The 21,321-nt window shown below is 36.2% G+C and overlaps 1 long non-coding RNA gene across 1 annotated transcript in view; it reads left to right on the top strand.

Annotated features, from left to right (window-relative positions):
* The window catches only part of LOC145716389 (uncharacterized), a 29,365-nt gene extending 11,464 nt beyond the window's left edge, over window positions 1-17,901 (top strand). Inside the window, exons 2-4 of the long non-coding RNA XR_014139022.1 lie at window positions 8,786-8,870; window positions 12,394-12,549; window positions 17,690-17,901. This is a non-coding gene — a long non-coding RNA (uncharacterized LOC145716389). The remainder of the gene's footprint in view (window positions 1-8,785; window positions 8,871-12,393; window positions 12,550-17,689) is intronic.
* The last annotated feature ends 3,420 nt before the right edge of the window (window positions 17,902-21,321 follow it).

Raw genomic sequence — 21,321 nt, 5'->3', positions numbered from 1 at the left:
AGTTAAGAGTTAACTCAAAAAGCTGGAAGTTTCTCCTTTTTTTCTGTCCTATTGTCTTTTCTCTGGGATTGCCCCTCAAGTTTGAAATCCATTTCCCTGTATTATGTGAAGCCATTGAATTATGTCCTGGTCCTACTTCTAAGCTCTCTGTCCCCAGGCCATTTAGTCAGCTCCGTTGCCTGTGGGAGAATCCCAAATCTAACAGCCTTAGTAAAGAAGGGGGTATATTTTCCTCATGGAACCAACCTTGGGAAGGACAAGGATGTCCCAGGGATAACTAGAAACAGAGACTTGAGCCCCTCAGAATTTTCCCCAAATCTCCTCTCTGTTCCCCTTGTGTGATGATTTAATTACCTCACTCTGATTTCCTCCGAAATGCTGGACCCATGACTACATCAGTTTCCAGGCATGCCTTCGGTTCACCACAGTTTCCAATCTTTACTACATATGAGACTCACTTAGGGAGCTTTAAAAAATTCAAGTCACACCCCATACCAATGAAATAAGGATGTCTGGGGGTGGGAGCCAGGCATCAATGTCTTATTTAGGGACAAAGTAAGAGCATAAGCCTTTTATAATACTGCCACTATATTTGTGTATAACTTGTCTCCAAATCCAATTCAGAGAAACATTTAATGCCTAGGCTGAAATTGGGTTCCATGAGCAAGTCTACAAGAAGGCCTATTATGTGAACCCACTTGTCCATCAGGGGCATTCATGTTTTATACAAAGAACCTGGAGCATAGTCCTTAAAAAATTTCTGTACCTTAAATCAGCCATCAATAAAGATATATTTGCTCCCACTGAAAGGCCTATATATTCTTACGTTCTTTTTTTTAACCTAGATTTCTGAAACATTTCAATCTTTTCAGTCTAGCTTGAGAATGCTATAGAAGCGAGCAGAAAAGTGAATGTATATCATTCACATACAGAATTTTACAATCTATGTGTAATGTTCCTACAAGCTTCTAGCCATTTCATACAAGGTGCCTGTGGTTTTTCTTAACTATAATGTGGTTATCTATCTCTGGAATGTTTTGATACTTTTGTGACAAAGCAGGAATTTATCTGATGTATATGAGCTTCCTGCACTTATGAGACCAAGTTTGAAAAATGTACATTCATGCAGGGAACCGTTGACTTATTGTGGGTGCATTATTCCTTCTCAAGCCTTGTAAATTGAATCTTTCAGAAGACACACATAGTAGCCTATAAGAAGTAAAGCATTTTCTTGGGTTTACTACTGTTTTGTAATCTTAGTGGCAGATATTTTAGTATTTACTAAGGATTTCTTTTGAAATGGCTTCCAGCTTTTTGAGTTAACTCCATCCAACTCAAAGAGATTTTCTGCTCTATCCTTATTTTACTTAGATCTGATTTACTTTGTAAACTAGCAGAAATTTCTAGTGGTGGCTTGGTACTGCCTTGACCCAATGAGATAAGTCTCCAGATTTGTTCCATTTATAGTGCTTTGTTGTTTATTGAATTAACGCAGTCATGAAGAAGAATCATGATATTTTGGAAGAGGAGTTTTGGCAATAAAATTTGCCTTTATGCAATGCAAGCAGTTTTTTGAAAAGCCCCATTACACTTATGTCGAATGAATGAACACTGAAATCACTTCATCTATTTGTCCATTTATCAGATATTTTTTAACTACAATAGTTACTGAACTGCCTGCCTACTATATTTGTTGAGACACAGAAATCTTCTGAGACTCTAGTGGGTATAGACAGGTCTGTGGGGGGTGGTATCAGCAAGCACTGATGTAGACTCCAATAATTTTTATCCCTGAAAATGCTGGGAGAATTTATTTGGGATTTCCTCTACTCACTGGTTCTTCCTCATCTCCGTCCCCTCAACACCACTAAAACAACTGTCACCTCTACTATGATCAAAATCACCCTATCTTTCTGGTGCTAACTGATCTTTTTGTTGGGATGTTCACTATCAAACCCCTGTCTCATATGTGGACCTCACTCCCAGATATTTTGATATAGTCGGTGGGCTCAGTTAGGAGGTGTTTTTTTTTTCTCAAAAGCTTCCTAGGCGATTGCAAAGTTAAGCTAAGCTAAAACCTCTAGGCAGTTTGCAAAGGGTGATAGAGATACTGCAGCAGAACTGGACAAGTTTCCAGGGGAACAATTCATTTCTGTTGCACCTGTTGCCCTGTGGTTTGCATAAGTTCTGGGTTCAGACATGAGTACATATCTTTGTACCTTTGCCTTTTGTTATCTGTAGTTCAAAACATCTTGCTTGGCCTCCCAACAGTCTCAGTTCAAATTCTGCATATGCCTTCTATTGTTAGGGAACCCTGGGTAAATCCCCCTAACCTTCCTGAAACTCCATTAACTGATGGGTAATGGAGGGACAAAGGAACTGAGTCTCTGAGTTCTTGTGCTGTTTAAATAAATGAGATCGGTATAGGAAAGCCTTAGCGACCTCCATGGCAGAAAAAGCACTCAATTAGTGGTGGCCTCTGCTGTCACATAGAAGCAGCAATATTTACCAGCCCGATGTGAGTTTGGGTTCCTCTAAGACAAAATTGGGACAAAAAATTAGTCTTTTCAAATTTGACAAGATGTTCAAATGTTGTTACTCAGAGAAAGCATTAAATGTAACATGTTCTATAGGTCACCGATTTCAAGCTTAATTAAACTTGGAAAAAGAAGAATTTTAAAGCTGAGGCTCTTCACAAACAAAAATCCAAAACACTTTAATGCTTTCTCCTATGCACAAATGGCAGGAATCTGAAATCATCTGCCAAGATGATTAACGGGGACGGATCTGATCTCTGAAGTCATCAGAAATAATCAAGGCCAAGTTTCATCTAGTGGAGAGTGCTAGGTTCTATTTACTTCCAGGTACTCCACATTAAGATAAATGGAAGCATGTATTCTAGAAAAGCAGCTCAAGATGTACTGTACACCTTATGGTCCCAGACAGGGAACCTAAGCTCAAGAAGCTCTACCAGCTGCTGTTCAGACATGGTCCTCACTGCAAATTTAAGTAGAGGACAGAGTTACTTCGAGATCTGTATGAGTCTCCTGTAATTCAAATCCATTGCTGGCATTTGTGATTATTAATTAATTTGTCAAATTGTGCTATGCTCCAGATTTAGGCAAGAGGTGGATTACAGATAATTTTTCACTTATAAAAACGTTCTACCATATAAAATGGCATGCACTACAGATTACCTTAACTAATGAGAGTTAACAGAGTGTAGAAGGGAATAAATGCTGGAATCAGACAGACTTGATTTGAATCCAATTCCTATCGCTTATAAGCAAATTACTTAATTTCTCTGAATCTCAGATTTTCCAGTAATAAAAGGGAGCTTTTACTACCTGCTTTAGAAATGTGTTGAAAAAATTATTCATCAAGTTACTATTTGTAAAGTGCCCAATATGATTTCAGGCACATAGTCAATTTCAACGTAGATTTGTTTCCATCTCTGTCTTACCCTTCTTTCTTTATTTGATACATATGAAGTGCAACATTCCCCTCCCCCTCTTCTTTTTATTTCAAGGCTCATTTGGATATAACTGTGATACGTAATATTTTAGGAAAGACGGTTAATCCACACAATCAATATTGTTGCAGGTAATAATTACTACTAAAAGTCCATAATGAGGCGCTGAGGAAAGATTGGAAGGAAAAATAAAGAAAACAGAACAGCCTGTTAAACTCTGTAAGTTTCCTGTCGGATCTGATTTTTGTAGACTCTACTTTGTTCTGATACCCATTAGTCCTTGTATGCATGGGGCAACTGCCTGGGACATTAACGTCTGGGAGAGAGGCACTAGGCACTGGAGGGTCATATGAAAATAGTGAGTTCATTGATCTAAGTGATCTGGGAGTGGGAGGTGCTGGGGTGTGAGAAGCTTCAAAGTCAAGAGAGGCGACAGAAGGAGAAGGTGAGATCATATTGGGAGCTTCTGAACAAATTTTGCCAAAGGTTGATTTCCACCATCTGTATGTGACTCTGTTACTGACAAAGTCATTTTCTGTATATAGTTCCCATACAACCTCCTAATTTTCTATAAGAATGGGTTATTGTTAGGTAGTGGGTACTTTTCCATAAGGAGAAAGAAGGTAGGTCGCCGGGAAATTGCACCTGGCCATTATGATCAAGCCAAGGAGTTGAGTGGTCTTCCCCTAAGCATAAAATAATTGAGGATTAGAGCAATTATCAGAGACAGATTAAGCTTATCCACAGCTTCCCATAGAACCAAGCCTTTGGACCAGAAGCCAAAGGGATGTCAGATAAAGTTTGGCTTGTTGGCTCATAGGCATGGGATATTTCAAATGTGTTTATGTGTCTGACATATTAGGTAGAAGATATATATATGATTTCAAAAGATGTATAATTCTTAAAATTAGTATACATTGTCTGGTGTGAATTACACACCTAGGTCACTATCGTGCCTGTAAAACATTGGGCCTTTGTACCTTTGGTTAATTTGTCATCTCTCGAGCTGTGATTCTAATTTGAGATTTGAGAAACAGGTTACCTCTGCACATCTTTTGCCAGTTACAAGAATAATAACATTAATGAAAATAACAATGACAAAAACTTAAACTTTTTTTTGAGGGTTTACAATGTATCAGTCATTCTGCTGATTAAATCCTCACTCATTTAAAACTCACAAAACATGGGGCACCTGGGTGGCTCAGTCGTTAAGCGTCTACCTTCAGCTCAGGTCATGATCCCAGGGTCCTGGGATCGAGCCCCACATTGGGCTCCCTGCTCAGCTGGAAGCCTGCTTCTCCCTCTCCCCTACTTGTGTTCCCTCTCTCGCTGTGTCTCTGTCAAATAAATAAATAAAATCTTAAAAAAAATAAAACTCACAAAACTCTGTAACAGTATTATTACAATGTTAATTTTACAAACAATTGAAAAGAATCCTTAGAGAAACTGAATGTAATTTCTGGCACAGTCAGGTTTCAAATTCCAGTGTGTTGATCTGTGGAGTCTGACCTACAAATCCTTACGATAATCATCTTCTAGAAGAAGGGCTGGCAAACTTTTTCTGTAAAGGACTAGAAAGGAAATACTTTAGATTTTTTTTGAGGCAGATGGTTTCTTTTGCAGCTATTGGTCTGCGGTGATAGTACAAAAGTAGCCATAGATAATGCATAAAGGAAGGAGTGCGGCTGTGTTCCAGTAAAACTTTATTTACAAAAACACATGGTGGGCTGGCTTTGGTCCAGGAGTCATAGTTCGCTGACTCTCTAGAACAGCCTAATCCAACGAGGGCCATGTTCTATATCTGCATTGCCAAATATAGTAGCCATTAGCCACGTGTGGTTATTGAGCACTTGAAACATGGCTGGTGTGACCAAGAAACTGAACTTTAAATTTTATTTAATGTTAATTATTTCGATTTCCATTTAAATAGCCACATCAGCCTAGGGGCTACCACATTAGGCAGATTAGATTGTAAGTTTTGGCACATAAATCAGTTCTAGCCATCATGGCATAGATTAGACATGATTAGTCTGGAATTCTCTTAAAAATATAACTTGAAAGAACAAATAAAATGATCAGTTATAAAGCATACAGGGCAAATAAAAAAATCAGAACAAAGTAATTTAACTTGTGAGAATTATTATCTCAGCTTCTCTTCTCAAAAACCATTTTCAAATGAATGTAAACACGTTTTTTTTCCCCCTTCATTCCGCCACACACAGCTCTTTCATTAAAAATCTCTCTCTCTCTTCTCTCTCTCCATCTTTTCTTCCCGAGGATATATAGAGCCAAGGGATTATCTCTGCTCTCTTTCCCTTGGCAGTTCAGTGCCAAGGCTCTGTGAACTTTGGGCAAGTTATTAAACTTACATCTTTCTTTGACAAGTTTTGGGAATTAATAATACTGTGTTTAAATAATTGTACTTTTTTTGTTTAAATTATTTGTTTTGTTTTAAATTAATTTAATTTTGTTTAAATTAATTGTACTGTGTTTAAAATAAAATGCCCAACTCTTGGGCACGGTGCATGGTAGGTGAATTACAAGTATTAATTCATTTGCTCTTTTGCCTTCATCCTAATTTATGTTAAATTGTTGATTTCATTTCACACCATTGTGAACCTGCCTTAGCCAAATCCACAACTTGGATTTTCTTTGCCATTTCAGCTGCTGATACTTCTTTCAAGGACAAGTTATTGACACTTATCTTTTTTCTAGGATACCAAATGCTAACTGTGTACAAAAATCAACATTCAGAAATTAGTTATGGCAATCATACAAAAATTAACATAACTTGTTTCTTCCTCATTCCTGTTGTTTAAATGGTTTGCAAAAACTGCCAAATCTGCTAAAACAGATGAAAATATTAGGTCCTGCTATGGACTAAATTTTGTTCTCCTGACATTCATATGTTGGAACGCTAATACGCAGTGTGATGGTATTTGGAGATGGCGCCTTTGTGAGGTTAATAGGTTTCCAGGAGTCACAAGGGTGAGGCCTTTTAAGGAGGAGGAAAATAAGAAGAGATCTCTCTGCCATGTGACTACACAATGAGAAGGCAACGACCTGCAAGCTAGCAGGAGGGCTTGCACCAGGAACTCAGTCTGCTGTACCTTGGTCTTGGTCTTCCCAGCCTCAAAAGCTGTGAGAAATAAATATCTGCCATTTAAGGCCCCTCATCTATGGTATTTCATTACAGCAACCCAAGCTGACTAAGACAGGTCCTCAAATGTCTGGCTCCATTTGAGAAAGCATATTTAAGCTATATCTCCTGCCCACCTACACCATCATAGAAAAGAACATATTCTGTCCCTGTCTGAGGATGTTTGCAAATATGAAATCCTATAAAAATTATCTTGGTATGCACCATGAGATCATTTACATGTCAGGGAAAGTTGCTTGAACTTCAAACCAAAATATCCACCAAACTGAATATAGGTGTTAAATTAGCTCCTAAAAACGTAGCATCATAATACTTATGCATATTGAAATGCTTTGAAGTTATAAAGTGTAAGCACATTTGATGCTTTCAAAGTAATAATTCATTGCCCATCAATTTTTCACTACTCAGCATCTGGTCACTGAAATATACTCCTTTTTTTTTTTTTTAAAAGATTTTATTCATTTATTTGACAGAGCAAGACACAGCAAGAGAAGGAACACGAGCAGGGGGAGTGGGAGAGGGAGAAGCAGGCTTCCCACGGAGCAGGGAGCCCGACACGGGGCTCGATCCCAGGACCCTGGGACCATGACCTGAGCCAAAGGCAGACGCTTAACGACTGAGCCACCCAGGCACCCCCTGAAATATGCTCCTTGATTGAATGTGGAGTTTTAACATGTTTGTATCTATCTATATCTATATAGATATCTGTATAGAATATGTATAGAGATTCACATGTCACCATGCACGGGGATCTGAAAGTATGAAGACTTCTGAAAAGCTTTTCTGATTTGCTGTGCTAAAGATGAAACCAGTCATTCAGTTGCTAATATTGAATTATGTAATGCAAAAACTGCCATGAAATTTTGAGGCTACAAAGAAGAGGCAGCATCATTTCTTTTTTTTTTAAGATTTTATTTATTTGACAGAGACAGAGCGAGAGAGGAAACACAAGCAGGGGGAGTGGGGGAGGGAGAAGCAGACTCTCCGCTGAGCAGGGAGCCCGATGCGGGGCTCGATCCCAGGACCCTGGGACTATGACCTGAGCCGAAGGCAGACACTTAACGACTGAGCCACCCAGGAGCCCCGAGGCAGCATCATTTCATATAAATATTGTCTCAACCGCCTCTGCTGCTTTCATGAACATATTTTTCTGCATATTTAAAGTTTATAGCAGAGCACAAGGTTTAGAGTTTCTTTCCATATTCGGTAACTTTATAGCAAAGCCACAACTACATATTAATATAGCAGCTGTAATGTATTTCTAGTTAAGCTGTCATAAAGTCTAGGGCTTTCCACATCATCACTTTTGAAGGTCGGTGCCACAGAGAAAAAAGCCATTTGTACTGGGTCGCCATGGTGGTTTGTAATATACATGGTAATAAATATCACAATATATTTCATTTTTATATGTTTTTGATGAAGAGGTAAAAGTGCATCTTCTACAGTTGCTTTTCAGAAATTGCTCATCTGTTTGGAACAAGGGTGAAAGACACTGAAACTAAACATTATTTATCGAGACATCACCGCTCTTCACTCATACCACAGCTGAAATGACAAGAGGATGCCAATGATATTTCACTTAAAGTATTGATTTCCAGAGCTCGCCCCATGAAAGCACTGTGTGTATATTCAAGATCAGTGTGAGAGAATGGAGATATTCTGACAAGCACCGTTTCCATTGTTTTTTTTTTTTATCATTCTGATAATTTACATCCTTTTGAAGTGTAATTGGAAATGTCTTTCAGAAGTCACTTCACTATTTCCATGTGGTGCCTGATATTTGTGAGTGCATAAGAAACATTTAAGTGCTCACGGTTATCTGTGTGTGTGTGTGTGTACACACATATATGTGCATATATATTTATATACACACAAGCTATACATACGTATATACATATGTGTGTATGTATGTGTATGTACATATGTATAGTTTCTTACAGTAAAAAAGATTTCAGTGAGCAATGCTGTTGTGTTCATCTATGGAGGTTGACCTAGAAGAGGTGTAAATATGTATCTCCTCCCTGGCTTTCCCTCTGTTTGGCTCCCATTTGGTTTCCTTCTTTCAATCAGTGGCTAACTGCACTCATCCGTATCTATTAGCTAAGCTAATTCTCTTCCTTTTTATGTTCTGCCCATGACAACTTTTTATGCAGAGTCACTCCCAATTTCCTGTTTTATTTTTCATTGCCATGAACATCTACCAGGATGAGAAGAGTGATCTTCAGAAGGGAGACAGAGGTGAGCATGCAAATCAGCTCTGTGTGCAGGGGCAGAAGGAGTGGGAGGGAGGCATGCTGCAGCTTTTGTGTGCTTTACTCTGCTCTCCTTTCTCTGAGCCAGATCAAAGGGCTCCCAAAGCCCTACTTCCTCTGCTCTCCTGTTCTAGCCCAAAGTGTGAAGCCTCCATGTGCAGGGACCTTGAGAGGCCTGAGATTGGAGGTCATCATTCTGATCTCTTGCCCCTTTTGCTTTTTTCTTCTTAGTTCCCAAACTAGGTGCCTGCACTTACGTTTCTTATTTCTAAGTTTTAAGGGTTTCTTTCTTTTATTAAGAGTGATAGTAAGCAGCCATGGCCTTACCATTAAAAAGTATCAAGAGATCCAAACAAGCCTACATAGAGTTTCAACAATTATCCAAACACTGTCTTGTAAAACAGAAATGAATGCTGCCTATAGATTAAAGCACATCACCACTGATTTCAACAATGTCTGGGGCACCTTGGGATATTCATTTAATTTCCAGTTAGCACAGTCCATTCATGCATCACTTTGGATATGTACTAACACAAAAACAAGGGAATAATAAATACGGAAATAAATATACTTCTGACCTATAATTTTAGAAATAGTGTGGGATTTTCAGCAAAGATGTTCATCACATAAGAATATATACTTAAAATTTTTTTTGAGTATAGTTGACACACGATGTTACATTAGTTTCAGGTGTACAATGCAGTGATTCAGCAAGTTTATACATTTTACTATGCTCACCACAAGTGTAGCTACCCTCTGTCACCATACAATGCTATCACGATACCATTGACTATATAAGAGTATGTACTTTTAATAACTGGGATTTTAGAAATACAGAATTGAGTTCCACTGGTTTGTGAAATGAATGATTTTCAGTAAAATATGTCTATGCTTATGTATATGGACATGTGTGTTGGCATTTATGTGTATTGAGAAAGAATACACAAGAGATATATTCTCACCTTTCCCATACATAAGATTTATTGGTGTTATTTTCAAAGTTGGAATTACTCAGTGTTACTTTAGAGTGCATCAAGAAGACACAGGATGAATACAACCAAATTCAGTTTCTGAATATCAAGGCAGGACCTACTCTAGAGGTGAAAAATTAACGAAATGGAAAATTAAATTTATTACAGCTCATTGATGTGATTAGCTTTATGATGTATGTAGTTGTTCAGTATAATTTTTAACACAGATTACATAAAGTAGGATTCTATTTTTAGAAAAGCATCTAAAATGCACTTGGTAAAAACTTCAGAGGCAATCCATAAGAGACAATTTACCTGCTGAATTTTTATAGATCATTTCTTTCCTTAAAAATGCTTTTAATTAAAAAATGTTTCTTTTCAGTTTTATTGAGAAATAATTGACATACATCACTGCATAAGTTTAAGGGGTAGTGATATATGAGTTACATATGTTGTAAAATGATTACTACAAGAGGCTTAATCTTTATTTATTTATCAGATGAAAGTAGAGTTTGGCAAGTGAAGAGGGATAAAGTAGGGATAGTCAGAAATTCTTGAGAAACATCCCTACGGGTTGCTAGTTGATTAGTGGTTAGAATAGTGTTAGCTGATTGATTAGTTTATTAGTATTGTCTGTTCAACCATTATTGATATGTTTCAATTACAGTATCTTTCTTATGCTATATTCAGAAGGCGTGATTTAGCAGTACCATTTACTAAAGAAGACAAAATGAATCAAAGCCGTATTCACACTATTCAGATTCTTGAATTCAGGCTGGAAAGGTGTCAATTAGGTATTTGGGCTGTACCTCGCTCTTTCACAGTGTAATGGTATTAGGCTCTACCAGTTGACTTATAAGTAAACTTATATTGCTTAGTTCAAATCTCCACTTACCACTGTAACTAGAACTTCTAGTGCTGTGTTAAAAAAAAGTGGTGAGAGTAGGCACCCTTGTTTTGCTTCTGTTTCTAAGCAGAAAACATTCATTCTTTGACGGTTACCTATGATGTTAGCTGTAGGCTTTCAATAGATCTTGTTTTCAATTTGAAACAGTTCTTTTCATTCCTGGTTTGCTGAGAGTTTTTTTATCATGATGATTGTGAAATTTTGTCCAGTGTATTGTCCTTCATCTATTAAGGCAGTCAAATAATTTTTAATTTTAGTATCACAATTTGGTTTATCCCACAGATGGGTTTTCAAATGTTAAACCAACTTTGCATTTGGGAAATAAATTCTAATTGGTCATGAGGTATTACTTTTAAAAAATGCATTTCTTGATTTCATTTGCTAAAATTTGTAAAAGATTTTTGTGAGTCTCTATTGTAGATAGTAGTCTGAAGTTTTTGTTAATTTTTTGTCTGATTTTGATATCAAGGTAACGTTGTCCTTTTAAAATGAATTGGGAAATGTTCCTCCTATTCTAGTTTCTGGATAAATTTGTGTAGAATTACGATTATTTCTTTTGTAAGTATTTGGTAGAATTCAACAGTGAAGCCCCGTGAGCCTAGAATTTTATTTCTGGAAGGATTTTTAAACATAAGTTCATTTAAAACAATATTCAGGTTACCTATTTCAACATAAGTGAGCTTTGGTAGTTTGTCTTGAAAGAAATTTGTCCAATTCACCTAAGTTTTCAAATTTATTGGCATGAAGTTGTTCATGATATTTATTATCTTTTTAATGTCTGTACAGTCTGAAGTGAGGTCCTCTCTTTTCATTTATGATGTTAGAATAAGCATATTAATTCCTTTTTTCCTTTTCAGATGTCTAAGTAGAGGTTTCTCATTTTTAGTGATTTTTTTTTCAAGGAACCAACTTTTGCTTTCATTGATTTTATTGCTTTTCTATTTTCTATTTCTTTGACTTCTATCCTTATATTTGATATTTCCTTTATTTTACTTGCTTTGGGTTCATTTTTATTTATTTATTTATTTATTTATTTATTTATTTATTTATTTATTTATTATTATGTTATGTTAGTCACCATAGAGTACATCATTAGTTTTTGATGTAGTGTTCCATGATTCGTTGTTTGTGTATAACACCCAGTGCTCCATGCAATACGTGCCCTTCTTAATACCCATCACTGGGCTAACCCATCCCCCCATGCCCCTCCCCTCTAGAACCCTCAGTTTGTTTCCTGGAGTCCGTATCTCTCATGGTTTGTCTCCCCCTCTGATTACCTCCTGCTTTGGGTTTAATATGCTTTTCTTTTCTTTCTTCGGGTGGAAGTTCCTTAGGTCACTGATTTGAGATCTTATTTTTAGTGTAAGCATTTGTTGCCATGATTTCCAACAAATTTTAATGTATTGTGGTTTCATTTTTTTAGTTCAAAGTATCTTCTAATTTCCTTGGATTTCTGCTTAATCCATGTCTAATTTATAAATATGTTCTTTAGTTTCCTTAGATGTGGGGATTTTTCCTATATCATTCTGTCATTAATTTCATTTTGAGTAGAGGACACACTTTGAATCTTTTCAGACTTCTTAAATTTATTATTTATTTATTTGAAGATTATTTATTTATTTATTTGACAGAGAGATAGACAGAAGAGCACAAGCAGAGGGAATGGCAGAGGGAGAGGGAGAAGCAGACTCTGCACCGAGCAGGGAGCCTGATGTGGGACTCGATCCCAGGACCCCGGGATCATGACCTGAGCCGAAGGCAGACGCTTAATCATCTGAGCCACTCAGGTGCCCAGACTTCTTAAATTTGTTGAGACTGGTTTTATGGCTCAGTATATGCTCTACTTTGATGATCATTTTAAGTGTGCTTGAAAGCCCATATGCTCGTATTTTTGGGTGGAATTAGCCATAAATATTAGTTAGGTCAACCTGGTTGATAGAGTTGCTCAAGTCTTATATATTCTCGTTGATGACTTCTCTACTTTTTCTAGCAGTTACTGAGAAAGCAGTGTTGAAATATCAAATGAAAATTGTTGATTAGTCTATTTCTCTATTAAGCTCCACCAGTTTTTTCCTCATTTATTCTGAAGCTATGTTTTTTGGATTCATTCACATTTGTGATTTTTATATCCTCCTACTGATTCAATCTCTTTTATCATTATAAAATATCACTCTTTATCCCTAGTAATATTTCTTTTTAAAATCTACTTCGTTTTACATCAATTTTATATCTTTTATTTTACTTTTACCCTCATTGTGTCCTTGTACGTAAAATTTGTTTTTTCCCCCCAAAATATTGAGATACAATTAACATACAGCAGTGTGTATGTTTATGGTATACAGCAAAATGATTTGACTTACATTACTATGAAATGATCACAGTAAGTTTAGTTAATATTCATCATCTTATATAGATTAAAAAAAAAGAAAAAAAGTCTTTTTCCTTGTAATGAGAACTCTTAGGATCTAGTTTCTTAACAATTTTCAAATACACAGACAGTAGTGTAACTTTTATTTCTTATAGACAACATATAGTTGTTTTTAGCTTTTCAATTCTGTCTAAAATTTTTGATTTTTTATTCAGTGTTTAGACCATTTATATTTAAGGTTAACTTGATTAATTAATCAATATAACTTTATTTAAATCTCTGAGCTTATTGTTTATATATGCCCCATATTCTCTTTTTTCCAATTTTTTTCTTCTCTTGTCTTCTCTTATATTAACTAAGTTTATTCTTATGATTTCATTTAATTTCCACTTTGTGTCTTATCAACTATACCTCATTGTTTTCTCTTATTAAAGTAGTTTCTTTCGGGATTTTAATATACATTTTTAACTTGAGTCTACCTTCAAATATTTTGTATCACTCCATGGCAGCATAAGAAATCTGCATAAAATTACTCTTATTTTCCCCTCCCATCCTGAGGTTGGAGGGTTGAGGGAGAGGGAGGTAAGAAGAGTGCTCGCTGAGTGGGGAGCCTGACTGGGGCTGGATCCCAGAACCCTGAGATCATGACCTCAGCTAAAATCTAGAGTCGGATGCTTAACAAACTGAGCCACCCAGGTGCCCCGTATTGTTGTTATTTTTGTTTTAATTAGTAGGATTTTAAGATGTGCTTATAACTTTCTGGGGTTGGTCTACTTTTCATTTTCTGAAGTCAACCAGATATCCTCTCAGTGACTAGCTTTGTACTCAACTGAATAGTAAGTATCCAGACAACCACATTTTCTCTAATCGGGTCATTTATTTCTATTTTCTAATTTAGGTTTTTGGTATTAATTTGATAATTGATTCAATAATTGAATCACTCAGTTGAATGTTATCTACATAGCTATTTGTTGCTTAGATATAAATGCATTTTGTTCTTCTGAAGGTCACTCTAGAATTGCTTACTTTCCACATATTTCATAACTGTTCCCTTAGTTATAATATGGTTAGTTTTATATGGTTATAATTATAATTTTATAGCATGGTAAATTTTACCATAGTTTGCATAAGTTTAATTATAAACTAAGGCCTAATAAAATACTGTCTACACATTTTTTTTCCTAATCTCTGACACTCAGTTTGACTTTTTCCTATTAGGTTGTTGAAATATTTTAACAATGACGATTTTTGAGTAGTTGTGTTTCTGTTGCTATAGGAATGTAACCAGAGTGTACAAATAATTGGACTACAACTAAATTACTAATATACTAATTACTCAATATGAATGTACTGCTATTAGATAAGTATCACGGAGTAGATATTTTTAGGAATTTAATGCTTGAGTGTAAATGTATATGATTTTACCTCTATGAAAAGTGAATTAGTTTCTTCAAAAGTGCTGACCACACTGATTTGAAAATTTGTTCCTTATCCATCAGCAGCTGCAGTAAAACACTTCCTTGTATAAAAGTCAAGAAAAACATTACCTGAAACTATGTTTAAATGAGGTAATTTTTCATTCAAACTATAGTCCAGCCGTAAAAATCTAGGGGTCACATTTACAATAGGACTCTAGATCAGGATTTAGTTTAAATAAAGACCCTAGTTATATCTGAGCATCTTGCTCAAACTGACCATGATACATGTAAACCTGTTATTTTCAATATTTAGTATTTTTAACGTAAATTATTTTCAGGGCATTTTGAGCTAGTATGGAATGTCAACAGCAGGAATGTCAACATTTCATGGAATATAATACAAAGATTAATTCTATTACATCTGAATCTGATTCTCTGAGGCCCATGAAAATCACATAGGGATGGCTCCATACTTTCAGGTTCATAAAATTGCTATAGGGGGTCATAAATTGGCTCTATGAAGTTCACTTTGCCCCCAGGAGAAACAATGAAGAGCAACATGATTTGAACTATGCTGTGTGTGGTAGAGAGAATTAATGCAGCAGGAAAAAATTCAGCTTGAATTTAGTTTCACAGTAGCAAAGTGTACAATGCATGAATAGAAATTAGACATCCATAGTGACTGAAAATATGACTGTTAGTCTCTCCATAGATAACTAGCAGCCTAAGAAGCAATTAAAAATGCAAAGGAACTGGGTGATGGGCATTAAGGAGGGCACATGATGTGATGAGCACTGAGCGCTATACGCAACTGATGAATTATTGAACACTACATCTGAAACTAATGATGTACTCTATGTTGGCTAACTGAATTTAAAAAATAAAGCCTATGTAGGAAGTAATATCAAAAAATGCAAAGGAAGAGTAGTATTTACTTCAAAATTTAAATATAATATTTGGAAATCTTTAGAGACCAAGATGGAGGAGAAAACCCCTCACATCTAGTCTCCTTGCTTGTATTTGATTAATTCCTCATTAGAATTTTTTTATGCCTCTGGGGACCTCACAGGAGGACCAGAGGGATAGCATTTCTGACCGTTCATATTCTAATAAATGGGAAGGAAGGACAATGCAGCAATTTTCCTCTAAAGTGATGATTGAACTTTGTTATTGTTAAGAAAACTGTGTTCAATTTATCTGCTATCATGGGAAGTTCCTTGGACACTATCAAAAGCTGTCAGATTTCCTTTTTATTTTATTGTAAGGATTAGAAATATGTAATTATTTAGTCTTTGCTTTAAACTAAGTACAATTTGGGGATGTAGTTACTAAAACATCTCTCCTTTCAATTTCCTGCAAAAATCCTTTGAACGGACTCATTCGGCCACAAATAATGTACAAATCTGTCTGACTTTCAGTGCCTCTGCGTTGTGTTATTTCCATTTGTACAGTCTTATTTTTAACTACTTTTCTTCCTGTGTGCTCAGTTTCAGCAAAGGTGAATTGTGTTCCTCCTTAAGCTTTTCCTTCTTTATACTTTTGCTTCTTATATCTATGCCTTTAAACACTTCTCTGCCCTGCTCAGAATCCTTCATGGAGTCCTTCCTAATGGCTTCAAACATAAGAAAATCCTCTCCCTAACTCTGCAAGGCACATATTTGTGACATTTTTTTTAAGATTATTTATTTATTTATTTGAGAGAGAGAGAGAGAGAGCAAGCAGGAAGAGGGGCAGTGGGAGAACGAGAGAATCTCTCTCAGGCAGACTCTGCTCTGAGCAGCTGAGTAGGGAACCCAATGTGGGGCTTGATCTCATGACTCTGAGAACATGACCTGAGCTGAAAACAAGAGTTGGACGCTTAATGGACTGAACCACCCAGGCGCCCCTGTGACATTCTAATTCTGATTTCAGTCTAATAGAAACTCTGTTAGTGTATCTGCCACAGTGTTTAACATATAGTATGAACTCAATGAATATATTTTGAGTGAATGCTAAATAAGTTGATAATTAAAATAACATGCACCAAAAAAAAAAAAATAACCTTTGGACTATATGGACAGAAAGTACTTCTCTGCAGGTTTTTCGTTGCTTTTCTAGCTAGCATTAATTTTTTTCTTCAACACAAAACATGATGCCAGAAAACATAGATAATGGTTCATTTCTGAAAGGTTATTGTCTTCATCCATTTGTACTACTATAAGAAAATATCACAGACTAGGTTGTTTATAAACAACAGAAATGTATTTCTCATAGTTCTGAGACTGGAAGTCTGAGATCAATATGTCAGCATGGTCACACTCTGGGAAGGGTCCTCTTCCTGGGTCATAGCTGATGCCTTCTCACTGCATCCTCATGTGGTGGGAGGAACTCAGGAGCTGTTAGGTCTTTTTTTAAGGCACTGATGCTATTCATGAGGGCTCTAGTCTCATCAACTAATCAGTTTGAAAAGTCCCCAGCTCCTAATACCATCATATTTGGAGGTTAGGATTTCAACATATGAATTTGGGGGAACCCAGACTTTCAGGAATGAACTTTTAAAATGCAAAATTCTAAACAGAAAAGTATGAAAAATTTCAAGAATTACTTATATTCAAATATCATAAACAAAATAAGGAAAACCAAAACAGATTGGGAGATATTAGCAATAAATATGATAATGAGATAGTATCCTTCATAGAGAAAGCATTCACACAGTTGACTTTACTCCTGAAACTATCACTGTGGCTATGGACAGGGGATGTACCCTGATTGGGCACCCCTTTGGGGCTAGAAGAAACATCTGCTTTACCAGAAACACATGAATTCAAAAATAAAACCAGAGGTTTTTATTTTTATTTTATTTATTTTTTATTTTTTTTAAAGATTTTATTTATTTATTTGAGAGAGAGAGAGAGCACAAGAGGGGGGAGTGGGAGAGGGAGAAGCAGACTCCCTGCTGAGCAGGTAGCCTGATGCGGGACTCGATCCCGGGACTGCAGGATCATGACCTGAGCCGAAGGCAGTCGCTTAACCAACTGAGTCACCCAGGCGCCCAACCAGAGGTTTTTAAGGAGTAGGAATGGATTCTAGAAATGAAATCAATAATTTCCCACTACAGTGGGGTTGAGATTGATTTTTATTATTGCTCCTGTTCTTTTCCAGGTTTCCAGATTTTCTATAATACCATGAATTACTGCTTCTATGATAAAAAAAGAATTCTGTGGGTATGTATTATTTTTAAGAAATGAAATAAACTCATTGAATGTGAGCCAGCTACAAGAGCCTCTGTAAGAAGGGGAGAGTTATTCTCTTAGCTGTAATAAAGACCAAAACAAGATGGCCTCAGTGCTCCCAACTGAGGGCTATTAAATCGAGCTGAGGGTCTCCCAGTCTCTGATACCTGTTCTGAAGTGTCACCCTTATTCTTGTTCCTCTTGATAAGCAGTTCTCGGCAAAACTATTTCTTAGAGATACATTTTAGGACAGAAAATGTAGGCGAACTGTAAGCTAGAATATAGGGATCTATACTACTTTTCCTTGAAAGAAACACCTTCAATTAAATAACAAAAATACGGATATGGAGAATCTTCACATGTCATTTGAAAAAGATTTTGCCTTGCAAAGCACACATGACATTTTTCTGTATCATTAGTTGGTTGTACATATGCCTGTGCACATGCCTGGACCACTTCGACTCTGGGACCTTAATTTCTTCCCTTGTACAAATAGTTGTGTTAGATGATCTTTGAGGTGGGTCCTCTTCACCTCTCAAATTTCTAAAGCTCTAAATCATATGTATCAGGTACCTTTCCTCTCTGGGTTTCTCCCATAATGAAAGTGAGGAGACACAGGAGAAGACATAATTTTGGCTCAGTTATTGATAATGTTTACTATGGTGGTTAATCTCCATTAAAGTCATCTTTCCTTGAACTTGTCACTGATTCAATAACAAAAATAATTAAGAGTTTTTAACTTTCAGTTTTTGAGTCTTTGAGCCTGCAAGCCTCTGAGTAAAATTAGCAGGTTTCAGAGAACAGGCAGAAGTTACCTTTCCAAAACAATAATCAGGCAATTTTTAAGGATTGCTCTCTCTGGTCTAATCTGTGACCTTGTTTCAAGCTAACCAGACGGGCTGTCACCATTTTATTGGAATGCCTATTCCTGCAGCCCATGACATCAGGGTAGCGGGTGCTTTGGAAGAGGATTTTATGAGCCTTTTTGACCAAACCTTAATATTTAGGTAGCAGTAATATAGTTTTTTTTAAATTTCATTTTATAATATAGGTATTGATATACGTACTCAAGTGTTATATTGCAGCATTATTAAAGAAATCACCTTGATTCACTGAGAATCATAATTGAGTACCATTATCTTAAAGTAGCTTTATAATTTTTTTCAGCCTATTTAAAGAAAAGTAGTAACAAGTTTAAGAAAATGGCCCTAACTCCAGAATGATCTTGAAAAATAAATGTGATTCTCTGTAATCACTGATGTGGGGAAAAGACATATTTTTGATAAAGGATGGTCAATGTTTTCATTTTCTTTATTCAAGACAACATTTCTCAAACTTCAGTTTGTTCTGCTTTGTTTTGTTTTTATAATTACCTTCAGAATATTTGCCACAGTCTCATTCCATTATTATTTTAGTATTTTAAAAATATTCTTTTCTCACTTTATGTAAATAATAAACTTTATATTTCCATGAATAAAATAACTACTTACCTGTCATACATGCAAGGTAACTATAAAAACGTGTATGTACCAAAACATGTTATAACCAAATACAAACGTGTAACCAAACTATACCATTGACTTTAAAAATTAAAAAAAAATAAGCAAAACAGAGCAATAATGTATGTCATTGATTTACACAATTTCTGAGCTGAAAAATAGGGTTTGCTGGTCACTAATAATTGCAGTGCATTGACACTTTATTTTAGATGAAAGTGGGGTTTAAAGTTAATTATTCACAGCTATTAAAAATTTTTAGCATCAATCAGCATATCTCTGTAGTAGGAAAACCTGAAAGATATTTAACCATGCCTCCAATAGTAAAAATTAATTTTTTATCAATCTAAATGATATAAGTGGTTTTTCTTCAATAAGCCTTTATTTCAAGAAGCCATCTGAAAGGCTATTCTGGATCTGCTCTTCAGAACATGTCTTTATATATTTAATAATTCCCAGTTTTGTAAGCATCAATTCCTAATGTTTAGGATAATCTCAACAATTTTTTCTGGTAAGTTAATAACTAGGTAATTCAGACGATTGTATTTGTTGATTGGAGGACTGAATGAACAAAGTGAGAGAATTTCCAACTAGCGTTGTCTTTTCTTTTTTTTTTTTTTTAGCCAGACACTCAGACACTGCACTCACAACCTTCTAGGTTAGTACTCTTATGTATATCATGTAATTGAATCCCAGAGAGGTGATGTAATACATGGAAGCTCACATAGCTGTTGAGCCTCAGCCAAGACCAGAATACACTTCTAATACACTCCTGAGACTCTCTTCTCATAGTTCAACTTAGCTACCTCTGGGGAAGCTGGAATGGACTAAAGACTTTAGCCTTGCCTTCATCTTCAAGCGCTTGATCTTGGGTTCCAGCAGTGCCTGGCAGGAGCTGACCTTGCTTAGGTGGGGGCTGTTCCTTTGCTTTCTGGTTATCTAACCTCAGTTTGGCCACCCCGGCTCTAAAAACTCTAAAGCAGGCGTATGGGCAAGAGCCTAGCACAAGTTTGGAAATATGTTCTGTGCACACACCCTGAGTCAGGATAAGTCACAGAGAAACTTCAGCAGCCTCCAGACTTTCTTCCCATACCTGTCCCCTCCCTTCCTTCTTATCCATTGTTCCCCTTACTGCTTTTTCTCCCAGCTTGATCCTACCTTTGTAGTTGGGGCTCCCTCCCTCTCCCAATGCATTAATGTGGCACCTGCTGTCAAGTCACCTGGCTTACTACAGTGGTATTTCAACCATACTTCAGCAAACAGCCATCATGTTAAAAATTTGGTATCTAATGAAAACAAATTTAAAAATTGGTTTGTAAATTTGTGGACTGACATTATTTATTGCTTCTTAATTCTTTTATGTAAATTTGACCATTTTCTTCTTAAAGATACTAGTTTCATTCCATAAAGGAATTGTAGAAAGGATGACATTACACATATTTCATGACTTGTTAAGAGTTTTGGATATAAAATAAATGAGTAGATGAAGGAAAAGAGAGAAGATTGAGATTCATAGTCAGCCTGGGGATTGGGGCGATGGCAACTTTTATCTATCTCTGCTGACCCAGGTCTTTGTTAATAGGAACAATAAGGAGTGTGCTCTATTTATGAGCCTGAAGGGCCAGGGTCAGATCAGTTCAGCAATATTTTAAAACGTCACTTTTCAACTTAGTGGCTTCTCTCTCATACATCATGAGTCCTTCTCGCTCAACCATTTCATCCCAATCAGCATATACACATATTCTGGAAACATCCATCTTCAAATGAATAAAACAAAACCCATCCAAAGAAAAAACAAAGCCTCAGATGTCCTTTGACTCCACAAACCCTACAGCTAACAGCACATATTTCTTCCTTGTTTTATAGAAAAACATCTCTTAAAAATTGTGATCTGTCTTCACTGCCTCCAACTCATCCTCCTTTCCCTCCTCCAGTCTGACTCTTCCAATTTGACTTTCATCCCAACTACTTGAATACTCTTGAAAAAGTCATCACATTTGTCCATGTTGCCTAATTGTATGGGAACATTTTCTTAAATTATCTCACTTCTCAGTAATATTTAATC

The sequence above is a fragment of the Leptonychotes weddellii genome, chromosome 12 (assembly GCF_054177405.1).
Source record: "Leptonychotes weddellii isolate Sample4059 chromosome 12, ASM5417740v2, whole genome shotgun sequence".
Classification (NCBI taxonomy): Eukaryota; Metazoa; Chordata; class Mammalia; order Carnivora; family Phocidae; genus Leptonychotes; species Leptonychotes weddellii.
Note: the sequence above shows the minus strand (reverse complement) of the source record. Positions and strands in the feature narration are given on the sequence as shown.